Here is a 19,588-nt window from a genome sequence, read left to right as displayed (position 1 = left end):
TAGGCTACTCTTTAAACTCCCTTTGTTAACAGGTAGAACCCTTGAAAATTTCACACCTTCCAAACTCCTCAAAATAAGGAGGAAGAAATGTTCCACATCTCTGCAGAGATGAATCTGCTTATGAAACCGTCCTCCTAAGTTCTACTTCTTTCAAAAGAGTCTTCTGAAGACTCCGTGACTTCAGGGATGATTCGCATATCCTAGAAAGTCACCTTTCATCCAGAAAAAGTCTATAATTCTGATTGGCTGCCTTGCTTAATTATTTACTGCCACAGTATATTAATATTGCAATGGACACGTCTGTCCTCAAAGGCAGAGTTATTTGAGGGTTTTCTTTGTGAAGCCAGAAGAACAACTTTGGAACTTCCCTCTTCACACACATGCCTGGAGGTAAAAATAAAAGCCATGACTCTATCAGGTTTCATATTTAAACAAAGAACTGGGGAGTCTTGTGTCCTTTCAATGAACCAGGTAAAGCACTTTGGAGCGTCTGGCTCATAGTAAAGCCCTAATGCTGGGAGCTATTTTGATTGTGATTGTTTTGATGTTCATTTCTATTATTAGCTAAGCTCTTTCCCAGCTCATTGCTCGGCTGAGCATCCCCCAGACCCCGCCTAGAGAGGAAGGCAGAGTGAAGTTGCTGGTATGGACCTGGCAGGCCTGAGGGGAGAGTGGCCTGCCACAAGACACGCAGCCAGGCAGCAGCAGAACCATAAGTGGGGTCCCACTTTGGGATAGTGGCTTGGGAGGCATGTGAGTGGTGCAACCAAGGGTAACTCACCAGAACTCTCCTCCCCAGGGGGCTCCTGGGTACCCTCTGCGGCTCGCCCCGGCCAAGGGTCAAGCTTCCTGCCAGACCACTGATCTGTAATTCCCTCCTGGCAGCCCACATCACCTCACTCCTGCCTTTGAGATTTGGAGCTGGGACCTTCAGGGCCAAGGCCAGTGGTCTGGAAAATATGAGAAACCACATATCCCATCTTCCCCTTCTCCTCCTCCCAACTGAGCAGACTCACCAGCACCCATAGCCTGAATATGCAACCTGGTATCCCTCCCCTGCTCCCTTGACCTCAGAGGATCAGCCTGGCTACCACAGCCCAAAGGCCTGGACTTGGGGAGAGCAGGCCCTCCAATGACCAGCAAGTCAGTCCCCAAGGTAGGCAGGGGCCCTGAAGCTGTCTGTCTAACACTCCATCAAAGAGGATATCTCTTGGCCAGCTATCGCACGGTCACTGGCTGTACCCAGGGGCACAATCACACCATATACAGATCTGTCAGTGCTGCCATGGTCTTCGTGGGCAGAAGACTCCTGAGCAGGAGGCTCTAGGGTGATGGCACTGCATTCAGAAAGGCTGCTGGCTGGAAATAGGAGGAAGAGCCATGCCATTGCCCTCTGGCAGAAAGTCAGCTCTGGGCATTCCCCGAAGTCTAGCATCCCAGACCAGGGGTACCACTGATGCTGTCTATGGGGACAAGATAACTGATACCAGAGCTAGGAACCCAACTCCTCTCCTCGCTCGGGTCTCCAATCTGCCTCTTTCTCACTCTGAGTCTATAGAGTGGGAATTGTCATACTGTGTCCAGGGCTGCTGTAAGGACTGGAGGGTAATCTCTGTGAACCATCAGTCTCCGGCAGCATCTCCCTTCTCCTAGCTGTTAACCCCACCCTTGGAAAGAACCTCAAAGATCCAGGTCCCTGAAAAATTGCACACCTGCCATTAACCCCACAATAAGAATGACCTCATTAGGGCATTTCCCCAAGTTAGGGGATTTTTCCTTAATCAAATAAAAACAACAACAACCAAACAATGAAAGTGATAGGGCCTTCTAACAGCCAAGTCACTACAAGAGATTAAAAAAAAAAAAAAAAAGGACGACTGAAAACTAGTATTTATGGTTCTAGCCAATGCACTATTAATGGACTTCTAGGAAAACTATGATCGTGATGATCAAAAAGGTACAGACTTGATAAGTATGCGCTCTCTACCTTTTGTCCTAACTCCCCTGTTCCTGCCAGGAATGCAAGCTTAGTGGTTGGAGGAGCAGCAGCTATTTTGGAGGCATGAGGACAAAAGTCATACCCTAAGAATACTTGAGGAGAATGATGGAAAGAGCCTGGGGCCCTGATGGCATCATGAAACCTCTATATCAGCCCTGAACTCCCTTTCTCTGGCCATCTTGAACTGTAAGAAAAAGAAACCTACCCAGGAATTCTGCCTTAATACATGTGTTTAGCTAGAGGCTTGGAGCACAAGCCTTAGGTGCTTGGAACACAACAGTAGACAAGACAGACAAGGTCCCTGCTCTCATGGGGTGAACATTCTAATAGGGGAGACAGGAAGTAAGCAAGGACCCACAAAACAAGGACATTTCAGTAAGAAATAATTCTCAATCACTGTGCTCTGCTGCCTCTGCTAGCCTGGCTTCTGGTCTCCACTAGAAAATAGATTTTCTGTGGGACTTTGGGACAATCTCTTACCCACTCTAACCTCTGTATCACTGTCTGTAACATCAGGGAGAGGTCCAAAGTCATCTTCCCTAAGGCCTGGCCCTCCTCAGCCAGGCCCCAATGCCAGGCAGGTTACTTACTCTAAGAAACTGCTCCCAGAGCCTGGACACCCTCCAGGTTGACTGGGCTGTTGCTGCCCTCGAATTTCTCGGCATTGAGTAAACAGCTGGGAGGCCCTGGCCCAGACCTCCTGACTGCAGCCCTTTCAGAGCCACCAGTAAATCTCAAGCAACTGCTGAAAGATCTGTGCCCAGACAGCCTGTGGCTGAAGGGCCCGATTGTGGTCGCGGCCTCTGCCTGCCAGCGGTGGACACGACCCTGGGCAGGTTGGGAAGCCGGGCCAGCAGAGGCCAGACTGCACTCTGCAGCCACAGCAGCTGCTGTCCCAGGCCACTGTCCCTGTTCTGGGGACCCCAGCTGCTGCTAACTTCCTGCCCAGGACCCCCTTTGTGCCTCAGACCCCACACACCCCTTTGTACTCAGCACCCCACAAACAGGGCCCTCTGGGTGTGACCACCCCCCCCCACAGCCTCCCCTTCACCCAACACCCCTTCAGCTCCCCCTCACCTTCACTTCTTCCCAGTCACCAAGCCCTATGGATTCAGCCTCCCTTTCCTCTGCCTTTCTCCATCCCCACACACAGGGCCCAAGGACCACCACCTCCCACTGGACTTACCTGTGGAGAGAGGCTGGGGCAGAAGGAAAAGGGCCCCCCTCTCCACCCCTGGGGCTGAGCAGGCTCTGAGGACCCGTGCCCCGGCCCAGGTCCCACACTCTCCCTGGAGGGAAGGTGTTTCTTTGGCCTGAGGGCCTTCAGAGGGCTGGGTCTGCTGTCAGACCTGCTTTTTGGGGCCCTCTGTCCTCCTCCAAGTGTCTGAAGAGGAGGTGGTCCAGGCCACAAATTCAGAATCAATGGATAGATAGATAGCATAGCAGGGACAAGTAATAATATCACCTCCGAGCAAAAGGGATAATTGAAATATATATATTTCAATTATCCCTTTTGCTCAAGGTGGTATTATTACCTGTCCCTGCTATGCTATCTATCTATGCATTGATTCTGAATTACATTAAAAACCATTAGAAACACTGGACAAATGTGACTGACTTGAAGGCCACACCTCCTCCCACAGAGTCAGCCCAAGAGCCTGAAGTCCAGCACCGCGCTTATGAGGATGCCCTGTTCAGACTCTGCAGCCCCATCCACACTGGCCTCATGGTCCAGGGAACCTCAGTCTGTTCTGTGCCTCCTCCAAGGGGACAGTGCGGAAATGCTAATCTGACAGGTCTCATCTGTGAGTTCATTTGACGCGTACTTACTGCATGCCTACTGTGTGCCAGGCCCTGTGCCAGGCCTCAGAGATCAAGCAGTGAGCAAGACAAAGGCCCAGCCTGCCAGGGGCTGCCGATGGAGGGTGCCAGCTAGATCCCAGTCCCCCACTTGTAAAAACTGGAGTGGGGGCCTCCTGCCAATTGGGGCTGCCTCGAGCCTGCGGTCACAGGTGGCGGCCCCAGTGATTCCAGCCAAAACCCAAACGGGGAAAGCAGAAGCCAGTAATAGTCGCAGCATTATTAATAGCATCAAAGGGACAGGTGACAATACCACCTCTTAGTAAAAGGCATAATCGAGATGACGCCGGTGGTCTAAAAATAGCTGGACCCTCAGTTCGAGAGGCATCAGGCGTAGGGGAAATCCGCAGACCTTGGAGGAGGACAAGTCTGGGTTCATACCCCTCTTTGTCCCTGGTAAGCTGTGTAACCTAAGTCTAGTCTAACGGCCTTTCTCAGTTTTCTCATCTGTAAAATGGGTGTAACAATAAGCCAACTTTTCTGGCAAAATTGCCACGAACAATAAGATAATGATTAGGACATTGAACTGTACAGGTGGCCTCTGAAGCATCTATACCTGCCCCAACTCATCACATTTACCCTTGCCAACCACACTTCCTAAAGGCTGATTCTAAACAATTCCTGTCTGGCTCAAGAACTTTCAGTGGCTTCCTGCGGCCTGCAAAGTCCATTCTTTGGCAGCCGCTAATCGGGGGCTCTGTCTGCAGCTCCCCAGGGAAGCTCAGACTTTCTCTGAGGCCGAGCTCTTCCGGATCCCACAGAGCAAGGCAGCCTGAGGACCACACTCTCCACCCCCACCCCGGGGATCTCTTAAGGCCTTGGGGGTACAAGGCCTGAAGCCGTCACTTGCATCACCAGCCTCAGCCCCACCCCATTCCCCCAAAACCCCCTTACACTGGAGGGAAATGTGGGGGTGTTTGTGGTTGGAGAAGCGTGCTATTTCCCATCAGGGCTAATCTGATGTTGACATTTTCCACCCCACCCCCAAGCTGCTTTGCTAAGTGACACAGCCCTGTGCTCCTGCCTCGGAAGGATAGGGGGCTGAGTCCTATCCCCCTCCGGGGGTTCCCAGGGATGACAGAAGGTACTGATGAGGTCCAGGGAAACTGGACGGACAGCATCACAGGGTGCCTCTGGAGGGCTAGCCTTTCACACGCATCACTTCAATTACACTCTGGGAAGGTGCTGTTCTTGTCTCCACTTTACAGACTAAAATACTGAGGATTCCAGGGGAGAATGGGTTTTCTGGGAGTACATTCTCCCTATGGGTAAAGTAAAACTCTTACCATTCACTTTTTTAAGTTTATTTTTCAATAGATAACATGCATAAATTTTTAAATATACAAAAAGACACAAAGTGAAAGATGAGTATCACCCTGTCCAGTTGAGTTCAGTTATCCCACCCCTGTCCAGTTGAGTTCAGTCCCTCAGTCGTGTCTGACTCTGTAACCTCATGGACTGCAGCACGTCAGGCTTCCCTGTCCATCACCAACTCCCGGAACTTGCTTAAACTCATGTTCATCGAGTCAGTGATGCCATCCAACCATCCCATCCTCAGTCCCCTTTTCCTCCTGCCTTCAATCTTTTCCAGCATCAGGGTCTTTTTCAATGAGTCAGTTCTTCACATCAGGTGGCCAAAGTATTGGTGCTGAGTGCAAAGTAACTGAGTTAATATTCAGGACTGATTTCCTTTAGGATTGACTGCTTTGATCTCCTTGCTGTCAAGGGATTCAAGAGTCTTCTCCAACACCACAGTTCAAAAACATCAATTCTCTGGTGCTCAACTTTATTTATGGTCCAACTCTCACATCCATACATGGCTACTGGAAAAATATAGCTTTGACTATACAGAGCTTTGTAAAGGTCCTGACTATAAGCAGAGTAATGTCTCTGCTTTTTAATATGCTGTCTAGGTTGATCATAGCTTTTCTTCCAAGGAATAAGCGTCTTTTAATTTCATGGCTGCAGTCACCATCTGGAGTGATTTTGGAGCCCAAAAAAATACTCTCTCACTGTTTCCATTGTTTCCTCATCTATTTACCATGAAGTGATGGGACCGGATGCCATGATCTTAGTTTTTTGAATGTTGAGTTTTAAGCCAACTTTTTCACGCTCTTCTTTCACTTTCATCAAGAAACTCTTTAGTTCCTCTTTGCTTTCTGCCATAATGATAGTATAATCTGCACATCTGAGGTTATTGATATTTCTCCCGGCAATCTTGATCCCAGCCTGTGACTCATCCAGCCCAGCATTTTGCATGATGTACTGTGCATTTAAGTTAAAGAAACAAGAGGACAATATACAGCCTTGACATACTCCTTTCCCAATTTGGAACTAGACCGTTGTTCCATGTCCAGTTCTAACTGTAGCTTCTTGACCTGCATACAGATTTCTCAGGAGCCAGGTAAGGTGGTCTGGTATTTCCATCTCTTGAAGAATTTTCCAGTTTGTTGTGATTTACACAGTCAAAGGCTTTAGCATATTCAAGTCACGTCAACCATGAAGCAGAAGTAGATGTTTTTCTTGAATTCTCTTGCTTTTTCTATGATCCAACAGATGTTGGCAATTTGATCTCTGGTTCCTCTGCCTTTTCTCAATCCAACTTGAACATCTGGGAGTTCTCGGTTCACGTACTGTTGAAGCCTAGCTTGAAGAATTTTGAGCATTACTTTGCTAGCATATGAAATTAGTGGAATTGTGTGGTAGTTTGAACATTATTTGGCATTGCTCTTCTTTGGGATTAGAATGAAAACTGACCTTTTCCAGTCCTGTGGCTACTGCTGAGTTTTCCAGATTTGCTGGCATATTGAGTGCAGCACTCTCACAGCATCAACTTTTAGGATTTGAAATAGCTCAACTGGAATTCCATCACCTCCACTAGCTTTGTTCATAGTGATGCTTCCTAAGGCCCACTTGACTTCTTACTCCAGGATGTCCAGCTCTAGGTGAGTGATCACACCATTGTGGTTATCGGGACATTAAGACCTTTTTTGTGCAGTTCTTCTGTGTATTCTTGCCACCTCATCATAGTATCTTCTGCTTCCGTTAGGTCCATAGCATTTCTGTCCTTTATTGTGCCCATCTTTTCATGAAATGGTTCCTTGGTATCTCTAATTTTCTTGAAGAGACCTCTAATCTTTCCCATTCTATTGTTTTCCTATATTTCTTTGCACTGGTCACTTAGGAAGGCTTTTTTTAATCTCTCCTTGCTATTCTTTGAAACTCTGCATTCAGATGGATATATATTTCCTTCCCTCATTTGCATTTCGCTTTTCTTTTCTCAGCTATTTGTAAGGCCTCCTCAGACAACCATTTGCCTCTTTGCAAATTCTTATTCTTGGGGATAGTTTTGATCACTGCCTCCTATACAATGTCACGAACCTCTGTCCATAATTCTTCAGGCACTCTATCTATCAGATCTAATCCTTTGAATCTATTTGTCACATCCTCTGTATAATCATAAGGGATTTGATTTAGGTCATACCTGAATGGTCTAGTGGTTTTCCCTACTTTCTTCAATTTAAGTCTGAATTTTGCAATAAGGAGTTCATGATCTGAGCCATAGTCAGCTCCTGTTCTTGTTTTTGCTTACTGCATAGAGCTTCTCTGTCTTCGGCTACAAAGAATATAATCAATTTGATTTTGGTATTGACCATCTGGTGATGTCCATGTGTAGAGATGTCTCTTGTGTTGTTGGGAGGAGGGTTTTTGCTATGACCAGTGCGTTCTCTTGGCAAAACTCTGTTAGACTTTGCCGTGCTTCATTTTGTACTCCAAGGCCAAATTTGCCTGTTACTCCAGGTATCTCTTGACTTCCTATTTTTACATTCCAGTCCCCTGTGATGAAAAGAGCATCTTTTCTGTTGTTGTTGTTAGCTCTAGAAGGTCTTGTAGTTCTTCATAGAACCATTCAACTTTAGCTTCTTCAGCATTAGTGGTTGGGGTGTAGACTGGGATTACTGTGATATTGAATGGTTTGCCTTGGAAACGAACAGAGATCATTCTATCATTTTTGAGATTGCACCCAAGTACTGCATTTTGGACTCTTTTGTTGACTAGGAAGGCTACTCCATTTCTTCTAAGGGATTGTTGCCCACAGTAGTAGATATAATGGTCATCTGAACTAAATTCGCCCATTCCAGTCCATTTTAGGTCATCTCCTGTTTGACCACTTCCAATTTGCCTTGATTCATGAACCTAACATTCCAGGTTCTTATGCAATATTGTTCTTTACAGCATCAGACTTTACTTCCATCACCATTCACATCCACCACTGGGCATTGTTTTTGCTTTGGCTCAGGCTCTTCATCCTTTCTGGAGTTATTTCTCTACTGTTCTCCAGTAGCATATTGGGCACCTACCGACCTGGGGAGTTCTTCTTCCAGTGTCATATCTTTTTGCCCTTTCATCCTGTTCATGGGGTTCTCAAGTCAAGAATACTGAAATGGTTTGCCATTCCCTTCTCCGGTGGATCTTCTTTAGTCAGAACTCTCCACCATGACCCATCTGTCTTGGGTGGCCCTACACGGCATGGCTCATAGTTTCAGAGTTAGAAAGACTATCGTCCTTGTGATCAGTTTGGTTAGTTTTTCTGTGATTGTGGTTTTCATTCTGTCTGTCTTCTGATGGAGAAGGATAAGAGGCTTGTGGACGCTTCCTAATGGAAACGACTGGCTATGGAGGAATCTGGGTCTTGCTCTGATGGGTGGTAAATGCTCAGTAGATCTTTAATCCAATTTTCTGTGGATAGGTAGGGCTGTGTTCCCTCCCTATAGTTTGGCCTGAGGCCAGCTATGATAGGGGTAATGGAGGTAATGGCGACCTCCTTCAAAAGGACTTATGCCACCATGCTGCAGCTTGCAGGACTGTTGTATTCCGTGCTCCTGACCGCATGGCAGGCCACTGTTGACGTATGCCTCTGCCAGAGACTCCTGGACACACACAAGCCTGGCTCAGTCTCTTGTGGGGTCGCTGTTCCTTCCTCCTGGGTCCTGGTGGGCACATGGCTTTGTTTGTGCCCTCCAAGAGTCTGTTTCCCCAGTCCTGTGGGAGTTCTGTAATCAAATCCCACTGGCCTTCAAAGTCAAATTCCCTGGGGCTTCTCAGTCCCTTTCCCAGGTTGGGAAATCTGTTGTGGGCCTAGAACTTTTGCAACAGTGCAAGAACTTCTTGGTATAGTAGTTCTCCAGTTTGTGGGTCGTCTGCTTGGCGGCTCTGTGGTGGGGCTAACGGCAGCCTCCTCCAAGAGGACTTGTGCCATGTGCCGCACCTCCCGGGTCTGCTGCAGCCAGAGTCCCTGTCCCCGTAGCAGGTCACTCCTGCCCGTGACTCTGCAAGAGACACTCAAACACTCAAAGGCAGGTCTGGCTCAGTGTCTTGTGGGATCCCTGGGTCCTGGTGCACACAAGGTTTCGTTTGGGCCCTCTGAGCGTCTCTGGTGGGTATGGGGTTTGATTCTAAAGTCAGTTTCGCCCCTCCTACTGTCTTTTTGGGGCTTCTCCTTTGCCCTTGGACGTGGGATATATTTTTTTGGTGGGACCCCTGTCCAACAGTTGCCACTTTACCCTCCCCTGGGGAGCAGGGTGACCTGCTTTCTAGTGTTTCCTTCCAGAGATTTCTACACAGGTACAAGCACAGCCACATGCATTTCAATATCAAAAACAGTAGCTTAACTTCTGTTCTGCATCATGTGTTCCCTGAAAGATAGGTTTGGAGCCTGTTGCATTTAAGTACATAAAGAAGGTTCCCATTCTTTGTTATGGCTGCATGGTACTCCTTTGAGTGACTCTCTTATAACTAAATAAATTTTAACCAATGGATATTAGATTGCTTTCAATCTTTTGCAATTACAAACACTGCAGCAATAGATATCATTCTATATGCATCATTTTCACATATTTGAGGACATGTGTAAGATAAATTCCAAAAGGTGGAATTATTAGGTTAAAAGTACCTAACCTAAAAACATACCAGTTTTGATCCATATTGACAAATTCACTGTTCATACAGTTTGTACCAATATATACTCCCACCAGCAGTGTGTCTGTTACCCACATTCTCACCAACACAGTTAGTTATCAAACTTTGTGATCTTGACCAACATAATAGATGAAAAATGGCTTGCAAATACAGTTCAATTCATTTGATAAGTAAGGCTAAGGTTTACTTGTGTTTCATAAGTAACCTTTTACTTAAGGTTTTGTATGTTTAGGAGCCAAGTATTTCCTTTTCTAATAAACTGTCTGAATCCTTTGCCCAAGTATTCTGTTGGTTGCCAATCTATTTCTTACTGATTTGGAGGTATTTCTTATAGATTAAGGAACTTACTCTTTTGTCGGTAATATAAGTTTAAGTATTTTCACAAAGTGTATCTTCTGATTTGCTGGTGGATTTTTTTCCCTATTGTTAAAGGATACTTAAATTTGTTGATATTTTGGGTTATAGCTATTTAGGTGTCTGATTATAAAAATATTCCCCCATTTTTTCTAGTACATTTATGCTCTTATTTCTACATCATTCCCTCTTCTGACTGATTTTCTTTGCCTTGATTTACCCATTTACCAAATAACAGAGTCTTCCCTCATGGGTATTCAGTGGTTCTATCACTGGGGAGGACACTAAACAGAAAAAGTAGGGAGCTTACAGGAGGAGGAATGGTGGGGATTTCCAGATCTGTTTCTGTCACTGTGTGACCTTAGCCAAGTCCCTTCCCTTCCCTGAGTTTCAGAACAAGGAAGTTGACCTGAGTGCTCACAAAGGCCCCTTCCTTCTCCCCATCTCTCTCACTGTTGAGCTATTTATTCTTTGAGTCTGGAGTTTGGAGTTGCCTGGGCTGTGGCAATCGGGGAAGGCTTCTGGGAGAAGGTGGGTCTTCATCCAGGCCTAATCTAGGAGCTGGAGATGACAGAAGCCACTGCTTTGTACCAAACTCTCTTCCCTTACCTGCTTCAGTCCTCAAAACATCCCAGTGAGCCAGTGAGACTGGATTACCTTGCTCTGCCCATTTCAAAGATGAGAAAACTGAGGCTTTGAGACGTTGAGCAACTTGCCCAGGATCCTAGAGCCAGTCCACGGTGGAGCTGGGCCTCAGATGCTGGCCTGTGACAAGCAGAAGCTGGGGTTCTCAGTTTGAGAGCTGGAGGGGCAGGGGTGCTGGCTCTGGGAGTGGACAGCGGTCAGTGACTCTCCTTGTGGTAGGAGCGTGCGTTGGGAAGCAGCTGGAGTTGGGCGATAGGAAGCCAAGGGCCCACGGATAAGGCCCATGGTGGGCGGGCAATGTGCCCATCCCAGCAGCTGGAGTTTAGATGAAATCTCGACTAGCCCAACCCAAAGGCTAGGAGAGGGACCACGTCAACTCAGGCCCAGGGAAGCCCACTTCCTGCTTCCTGGGGCCTGGCTCACCGCTCAGCTTTTGCAGCGTCTCCTGGCACATTTCCCTGCCGGGAGTGTTCATCTTGTTTTACTGTGAGTGCTGTTGTTAGGACCCACACTTCCAAGCTCCCCTCTACTGCCTCCCAACTTCTCGCATCACATGGTCATGATCCCCACCTGGCTGGCCCCTGGTGACTTCTGAGTTGGAGGACCTGAATTAGCGGCCCAGAACCCTGGAAGTGCAGAGGTGATAGTTTGCAGGGAGAAGGGAGGTCTTTGAAGCAAAGGAGACGGAGGCCCAGAGGGAGGCAGTGACATCCCAGAGTCCCACCGTGGAGCCAGGCAGCACCGGAAGTAGGGTCAGGATCCGTGACTCCGAATCCAGTTCTTGCTGACCTGCCTTCCGCTGCCTGCCAGAAGCCATGGGGTGTGGAGCGGGGTGGGAAGGGTGGCACAGAACCACCTGAAGGAAAAGAATGGAGGATACGACCGACGGCTCCCTCAGTGGCCAGTCCCGCCACCCACACTGTGACCCAAGGCAAGTCCCTGCTGCCCCTGGGCCTCAGTGTCCCCGTCCCACAGAAGGAGGATGGACCTGGGACAGTCTAGGACATCTACAGTGTCTGTGAGCTCCTGAGCGCCCCCCACCCTCCCCGCTCTGAGAGGCCTCGGGAACAAACCGTGCATTCCTCGGGCCTCTTCTGCACGGGCTAATATTGACCCAGGGCTGTTTCCTCTGGCCTGTGCAGGGGCTGTGTTTGCTCTGGCAGGACCCCTAGCCTCGCCTGTGCCCCTCTGTCCTCCCGCCGTGCTGGCCAAGACAGGAGGGGCCCAGACATGTGCCTCATAGGCTGGGGGCGGAGGGGGGAAGCAGAAACCACAAGGGGCCCAGGGCACTATCCCATGACCCCCTCACCCCCGCCCAGCTTTTAATGCTTCCAGTGTCTTTTTTTTTTTTTTTTTTAATAAGAACTACCCAAACAGCAAAATGTCTGAAGTCTTTTTTTAGCGTTGTATTTTATAAATATACTCTCTTAACAAATATCTAACACTCATCCATACACACGCATATGATACAATAAATGTTTGTTTTATCTCACTTGGGAATCACATGGGAAACTTAAAAGAATCCTTTCCTTGGAGAAATGGCTGATTCCAGGGTGAGGCCAGGGACAGAAAGAGATAAGCCCAAAACATCTTTTCTGCACCAGGAAGTAAGGGAGAACTCAAAAAGCAATGAAGCCATCGTTGAAGTCACAAGAGCCGGCAAGAAGGGCCCCCTCCAGCCCACTCTGAGCATCAGAATAAGAAAAGGATAGTCACACTATTACCTGTTGAATAAAACAGGAGTTATCATTTATCACCCTGAATAAATGCACAAATGATTAGAAGTGTGATGAGAAGTTAGTAATTAGCATTGCCTCCAAGTACCTCCCTGAACATGCTTTTCTGAGGCAAAGGGAAAGTATAACCTGACTATGGAGAAGCCTGCAGGTCGATCCCAGCTGAGGATCCAGGGGTTCTTCATCAGCAATGGGGCAAAACCCAAGTACGCGCCACCTGGCGGGACACAGCAGGAACCCCAGCATCACTTCTGTGATAGAGCAGCTAAAGACGCACCAACTTGAATCCTGCCAGGAGCAAACAAACCCCAAACGAGGCTCACTCTGCCAAGCGACTGGCCTGCCATCTTCAGCAGCGTCAAGACTGTGAAAGCTAAGAAGAGATGAAGAAACAGCTGTTCCAGGCCAAAGTCTACCGGAGAGACAGGACAACTCAATGCCAGGGCACTCCTGGGACCACAGGTGACATCAGATGGAGCTTGAGGATGGCCGAAGAGATGCGTCAACATCAGCATCCTGATTTCCAGGTGGAAGTGTGTTTGTGCGGGAAAGGTCCCTATTGGCAGGAAACAGGCGCTAAAATATTCAGGGGGCTGGGTCGCCATAACAGCCACTTATTCTCAAATGGTCTAGGGGGAATGATTTTTAGGGCTTGACTTGTACCTTCTCAGTGATGTTCAAGATCGTTAGAAAATTAGAGCAGGGAGGGGGACTTCATGAATCTAAGGCCCCCTGAGTCCTGAGCTAAGATTCCCAGGGGAGGCCAGGAGGAGCAAGGGGCTGCCCTGCAGGAGGCCGGCTCCTCCCACCTCCTTCCAAGCACATCCAGCAAATGAAATGAGAAACGGACATCCAGAGAGGGCACAGCCCTGCCTGAGGCCACACAGCGAACAGGACAGTAGGCACTGGCAGCTCCCATCTTCCTGTGTTTCTGTCCCCCTCCTTCAGGCTTTTCGAGGCCTCCCAGGATTCTGGCAGCATCTGCTTCCCTGGGGCTGACACCAGACAGAGACCAGAACTCTTAAGCTTCCTCCTCACTCTGCCTTGTTCATCCTTGTTCACTTAGGTCTTTCACTCTCTCGGTCTCCATCCCCCATCTCTGGTCCAAGCGGACAGCAAGTTAGTGGCGTTCTATGGGGCTGGGAGTCAGGGGCTCAGCTTTAGCCAATTCGGTCCCTGGCCCTCTGGATAATCTGGAACAGGTCACTGAAGCTCTCTGCAATTGTTTCCTTATCATCACATGGCAGGATAACGTGTCAAAATTTTCACCAATGCCTCCTTCCCCAGAATTTCCCACGTCCCGTCTCCATCCCACCCCACTGCTCCCCAGTCCTCATCTGGGGCCTGGCATGCTGCTGTCCTCAGGATAACACAGAAGCATGCAGATGACACGAGAGTCAAATTCACTGACTTCTGAGTTTCCAAAGTCCAGACTCCACCATCGTGTAGAAAATGTGGACACCCAGGTGATAAACCAGAGGCATCCACCTTTGGGACCAGGTAGGTTTCTGGGCTGTGGAGGATGGAGACAAGGAGTTGTGAGGGAACCTGGGATGCTGTGAGTCCCTCAGCTCCCACTGGAGTGGGAGTCCGATGCTCGGAGGGTCTGATGTTCTAGGATGTGGTGAGAACAGAGTTCCTACCTGGTGCAGGAACCAGGGACAAAGCCTTTCCTAGGGGCAGATGAGGCAGCCAGAGCACCCCACGGCACATGAGCAGAGAGCTCTCCCCTCAGAAGGACGGGTGCAGGGAACTTTCTCCCCTGTACCCACGGCAGCACCATCATGGCACTGACATGGCCCCAGGGAGCTGGTGGCTCCAAAGGGACGCTGTGATGAGAGATCAGGGAGGACTCGGCAGTGCCCTCAAGGACAGAAACACAGGGACAAGCCAGCAGACGACAGAACTGGTTTCTAATGCGCTCCTCCCACCTAAGGCCCCGGACCTTCAACAACCCTGGGGCAGGGGCCAGGGGCCAGGGGCACAGGCAATGACTAGATGATGATATTTCCATAACTTAATGGGGGGAAGGCATCACACAGAAGTTCAGGTCAGTTCAGAATTTAGAAAGAAAGCTGCTCTCCTCACAGCTCATTGTTGTTGTTCCGCTGCTCAGTTGTGTCCAACTCTTTGCAACCCCATGGACCACCAGGCTCCCCTGTCCTTCACCATCTCCCAGAGTTTGCTCAAACTCACATCCATTGAGTCGATGATGCCATCTAACCATCTCATGCTCTGTCGCCCCCTTCTTCTCCTGCCATCAGTCTTTCCCAGCATCAGGGTCTTTTCCAGTGAGTCAGCTCTTCACATCAGGTGGCCAAAGTATTGAAGCTTCAGCTTCAGCACCAGTCCTTCCAATGAATATTCAGGGTTGATTTCCTTTAGGATTGACCAGTTTGATCTCCTTGTAGTCCAAGGGACTCTCAAGAGTCTTCTCTGGCACCATCTATTCTTTGGGGCTCAGCCTTCTTTACGGTCCAACTCTCACATCTGTACATGACTACTGGAAAAACTGTAGCTCATTTGCAAATTTTGATTGCTACCTAAGGTGTGGTAAACAGGAACAGCCCAGGGGCATGCTTGGGGCAGGCTCCCACGGGCTGGTGAGGCTAACTGTGCATACATGTTTGCAACTCTGCATTCAGCAACCTTATCTGCCATGATGGAAGTATTTACACCTTGGAAATTGGCAGATGCTACGAGTCGGTAGGAATTGTAGTTTGTTTTGCTTTTCAGAGGGACTCTGCTAGCGTGTCCCCGAATAGCATCTCCTGCACAAGGTTGCCGTGGGCAATAAGTGAACTTGTTCAGAGAACTTGGCACTGTGCCTGGTACCCAGCAGAGGCTCAGTCAGGGATCGCTGCTTCCGCTGCTGTTGCCTCAACAGGAAGATGAGGTCAGGCCCTTTCTGAGCTGGCCCCCTGTCTGTCTCACTGCTGGGGTTGGGATCAGGGACTGTGGCATTATTTAGCCCCGTGAGTCACCAGAGCTGTCCAATGTGAGGACCCCCCCAAACCCCACCCCTGAGAAAGCCTTATCTTGAGGATGCTATGCTCAGTTTGCAAAGACCCAGGCTGCTCGGTGGAGGACAGCAAGGCCCTCTGTGGGCCTTCTAGGCAAGCCAGGAACACCAGTCTCTGGGCAGGACCCTGTAAAGAGCCAGCAGCAGGGTACAAGCCCCTGGTTGTGGGGATAAGGTTGATGGGAAACAGAGAGATGGACCCCTGGACACCTGGGCGGTCGACCACAGCCAGCTCTGTGAGGACTGAAACCACTCAGTGGAAAAACTCCAGTTGTTTTGCCCCATTCTGTGGGCTGCCTGTGTGTCTGTGATCAGGTGACAGGAAAATGGTTTTCTTCCTGGTCTCAGGCTGTATCGCATGCCCCATCACACTCTGGGGAGGCCTCACAGAAGGGTGACATTGGGGTTGTTTATGTTTGTTCTATTTTTCTTCACTTCAGGATGCCCATTCCCGGCCCAGAAACCACATTGCCATTAAAAGGTCAGGACATTTGAGGCCCCTGCGCCCACTCCACCCAGCCTGGGCTGAGGGAGCCCAGGCTATACGCTGATGCTGGCCACTGACTGTCCACGAAGGCCAGCAGAGCCATAAACAAGAGGGGCGGGAACTTCCAGGCTGGTTGGGGCCAGCTTATTTGGACCAAAGTCGAGTGCACTGGTGAGGGTGTGGTGAGGGTGTCCCAAAATAAAACTCACGTGGCCAGGGCTGGGAGCCAATCCCTCCATGGAAAATTTAAGATAATTTTTCACGGCTGCAAGGTCCAGGCCTCTAGATGGGCCACCCAGAATCACCTCATTGCCAAGGTCCTGATGGCTCTAGAAGTCCAAGGAAGCCATCCCCCTGTCTCTGGGCTCCCTCCCATTGCCAGGAGTCGCAGTACGGCCAGAGCTGTCGGATGTTCAGACACCCCTTCAGCATCACACATATGCAGAAACTGAGGCCAGAGAAAGAAAACTAAAACCATAAGAGCTGGGACTTCCCTGGTGGTTCAGTGGTTAAGACTCTGCCTTTCAACTCAGGGCGTGCTCCTCTGATTGGAGAGCTAAGATCTCACTTGCCTCCAGGCCAAAAAACCAAAATATAAAACAGAAACAATATTGTAACAAATTCACTAAAGACTTTAAAGATGGTCCACATCAAAAAAAACTTTAAGAAATAATACTAAATATATTAATAAATAAAACCATAAGAGCAGAAGCGTGCTTTGTCAGATTCTTGTAGGTATTGGGCACAGTTGTTTTGCAGTCGCTCAGTCACGTCTGACTCTTTGTGACCCCATGGACTGCAGCATGCCAGGCTTCCCTGTCCAGCAACAACTCCCAGAGTTTGCTCAAGCTTATGTCCATCAAGTTGATGATGCCATCCAACCATCTCAACCTCTGTCGCCCCCTTCTCCTCTTGCCTTCAATCTTTTCAAGGATCAGGGTCTTTTCTAATGAGTTGGCTCTTCGCATCACGTGACCAAAGTATTAGTTCAGTTCAGTTGCTCAGTTGGGTCTGATTCTTTGTGACCCAATGAATTGCAGCATGCCAGGCCTCCCTGTCCATCACCAATTCCCAGAGTTTACCCAAACTCATGTCCATCGAGTATTGGTATTGTTGCTGAATGCAGATTAACACTGAAGGGAACAACTGAGCGAGCAGCAAGGAGGCGGAAGATTAAGTGAGCAGAACACAGAGACAGCTGCAGAAGGTCAAGGGTGTGGAATCTCAGCCGGGGGTCTTGACAAAGGAAAGGGGCCTCAAGGGGGCCTTGCAGATGCAATCTGTGCCCAGGAGAGAGGAGGGGATGAGAGAGGCACTTCTGGGAGCAGAAGCAGAGCAGGCAAAGGTGAAGAGGTGGGACCACAATGCCCTGCACACACAGGGCTCATCCACAGCCAGAGGCCAAGCTCCGATCACCCAGAGGGAAAGCGATCCACCTGAGCTTGAACCCGCGCCCCTGATCTCAAATCACATGCCCTTCCAGTGACCCGAGGCTGCCCACCCAGGGGCTGGAGGAGCCAAGAGCGAGCTCCAAGGACCCCCTATCCTTGGTCATATGACACAAGGCAGGAACCTCAAATGGAAAGAGTCTGGGACTTGGAAATGTCCTTGTCCTCGGATTCCTCAGCAGGGAAGGAGCCTGGGGACTCTGGAAGAGCCCAGGTTTCAGAGTCAGACATGGAGCCCCCACTTCCCGCCAGGCTTTGCTGATGTTCACAGTGGAGGCTGCTGAGTCCCTACGCATCAGTTCAGCCTCTCAGTTAATCCCCCCACACCCATGAAGGAAGCACTGGGGTCATCCCCATTTTGCAGATGAAGGGACTGAGGCGCAGAGGTTGGTTGAGCAGCTTGCTCAAGGCCGTGCAGTGGTCAGGGGACAATCCAGGAGCTCGGCTCCAGGTTGCCTGACACCCGAGTTGTCACCAGCTGCTCCCATTTCCAGGCAAGTCGCTAAACCCCTCCTGGCCTCTGCATCCTCAAAGGCACTGTGACTCCTGGGGGGGCATCAGGATAGGAGAAAATGCCTGTCGGGGACCTGGCCCGTCCCCAGCCACGCAGCCTACACATCCCAAAGCCCTCATGCCCCTGACCTTTCCCAGGGTCCCTGCCTCCCCTCCCAGGAGGAAGCCGGGCCCTCCTAGCTCAGCAGGGCAGGGGTTCAAGAGAATCAGGGGCGCCCTGGGGGACTGGGTAGGGGACCAGGCAGCCAGGGGAACACAGGTCCCCTTCATGGCCAGCTCAGCCAGTTGGATCCTCCCTTGTCCCCCTGGACCCGCTGGGGACTTGGGGTTTTCATACATCTGATTAGCATAAATTAGCAGCTACCAGCAGGAGGGAGGAACACATTCCGGGGGGCCCAGTCTTGTTTTTGGAACTCTTATCGAGTCCTGCTGAGGGCTCCCCTTGTTCACCGGCCACCGGATGGCCGTCTGGTGTTTGTGTACCCAGCAGCGGCCCACACCAGCCCCCAGTGAGCCCATGACCCGCGGGCTCCAAGGATAACACAGAGGGAAAGAGCGTGATGCCCAGGAGGGGACGTGATGCCCCAGGAGCAACACGCCCTGACTCCAGACCCAACCCCAACCCCAGACTCTCGCCCAGGATCCCTGTGCTCTGGGAAAAAGACCTCCGTGCAGGGCAGTGGGGGATGCAGGGGGAGGGCCTGAATGGCCTCCCCCAGTTCTCCCATCAGGGAAGCAGTGGTCCTCCTGAGCCGCTCAGGCCCGGTTATGTTCACAGCATCCTTCCCACTGGGCACACCAATCCCATTCCCTGGGGAAGAAGCTGATGGGCCCTGACTTCCCAAGCAAAGGGAAGGCAACTTCCATCCCCAAACCCCACTGTATGCCAAGCCCAGGTTGGGTACTTGCTGTGTCATCCAAGGATCCCATGGGTGGTAGAAGGGACATGGACAGCTTTTGTCTACCCACCAGCCCTTCCCCTGCTTCCGGTAACTGCAACCATTAGAGTTCCTTATTAGGTGAACTATGAGCAAGAACTCTGGAATCAAAGTTCAGATCCCAGCCTCACCACTCACCAGCTGTGCGCCTCTCTGCCTCAGTTTCTTGGCCTGCAAAATGGGATCATTGTTACAGGAGTGAAATGAATTAGTGCATTTAAGGTACTTCTTAGAACAGCACCGGAACATGGTAAGTATGATGTGTTAGCTATTGCTGATTGCCTTAGCAAGACTGCTGATAACAGGACCTCTGTCTCCAACCACAAGGGTGGACTTGTGACCTGCTGTTGTTATTCAATCATAAGCCGTGTCTGACTCTTTGTGACCCTGCGTACTGGAAGCACGACAAGCCTCCCCATCTCTCACCATCTACCAGTTTGCCCAAGTTGGTGTCCAGTGAGTCAGTGATGCTATCCAACCATCTCATCCTCTGCCACCCTCTTCTCCTTTTGCTTTTAATCTTCCCCAACTGCAAGGGTAGACATGTTCCCTGGAGGTGGCTAATTGGAACTTCTCATCTCCAGCTGACCACAGTGATTGTCCCAGG

The sequence above is a fragment of the Bubalus bubalis genome, chromosome 2 (assembly GCF_019923935.1).
Source record: "Bubalus bubalis isolate 160015118507 breed Murrah chromosome 2, NDDB_SH_1, whole genome shotgun sequence".
Classification (NCBI taxonomy): Eukaryota; Metazoa; Chordata; class Mammalia; order Artiodactyla; family Bovidae; genus Bubalus; species Bubalus bubalis.
The sequence above is the reverse complement of the archived record's forward strand: the minus strand, read 5'-3'. Positions refer to the sequence as shown.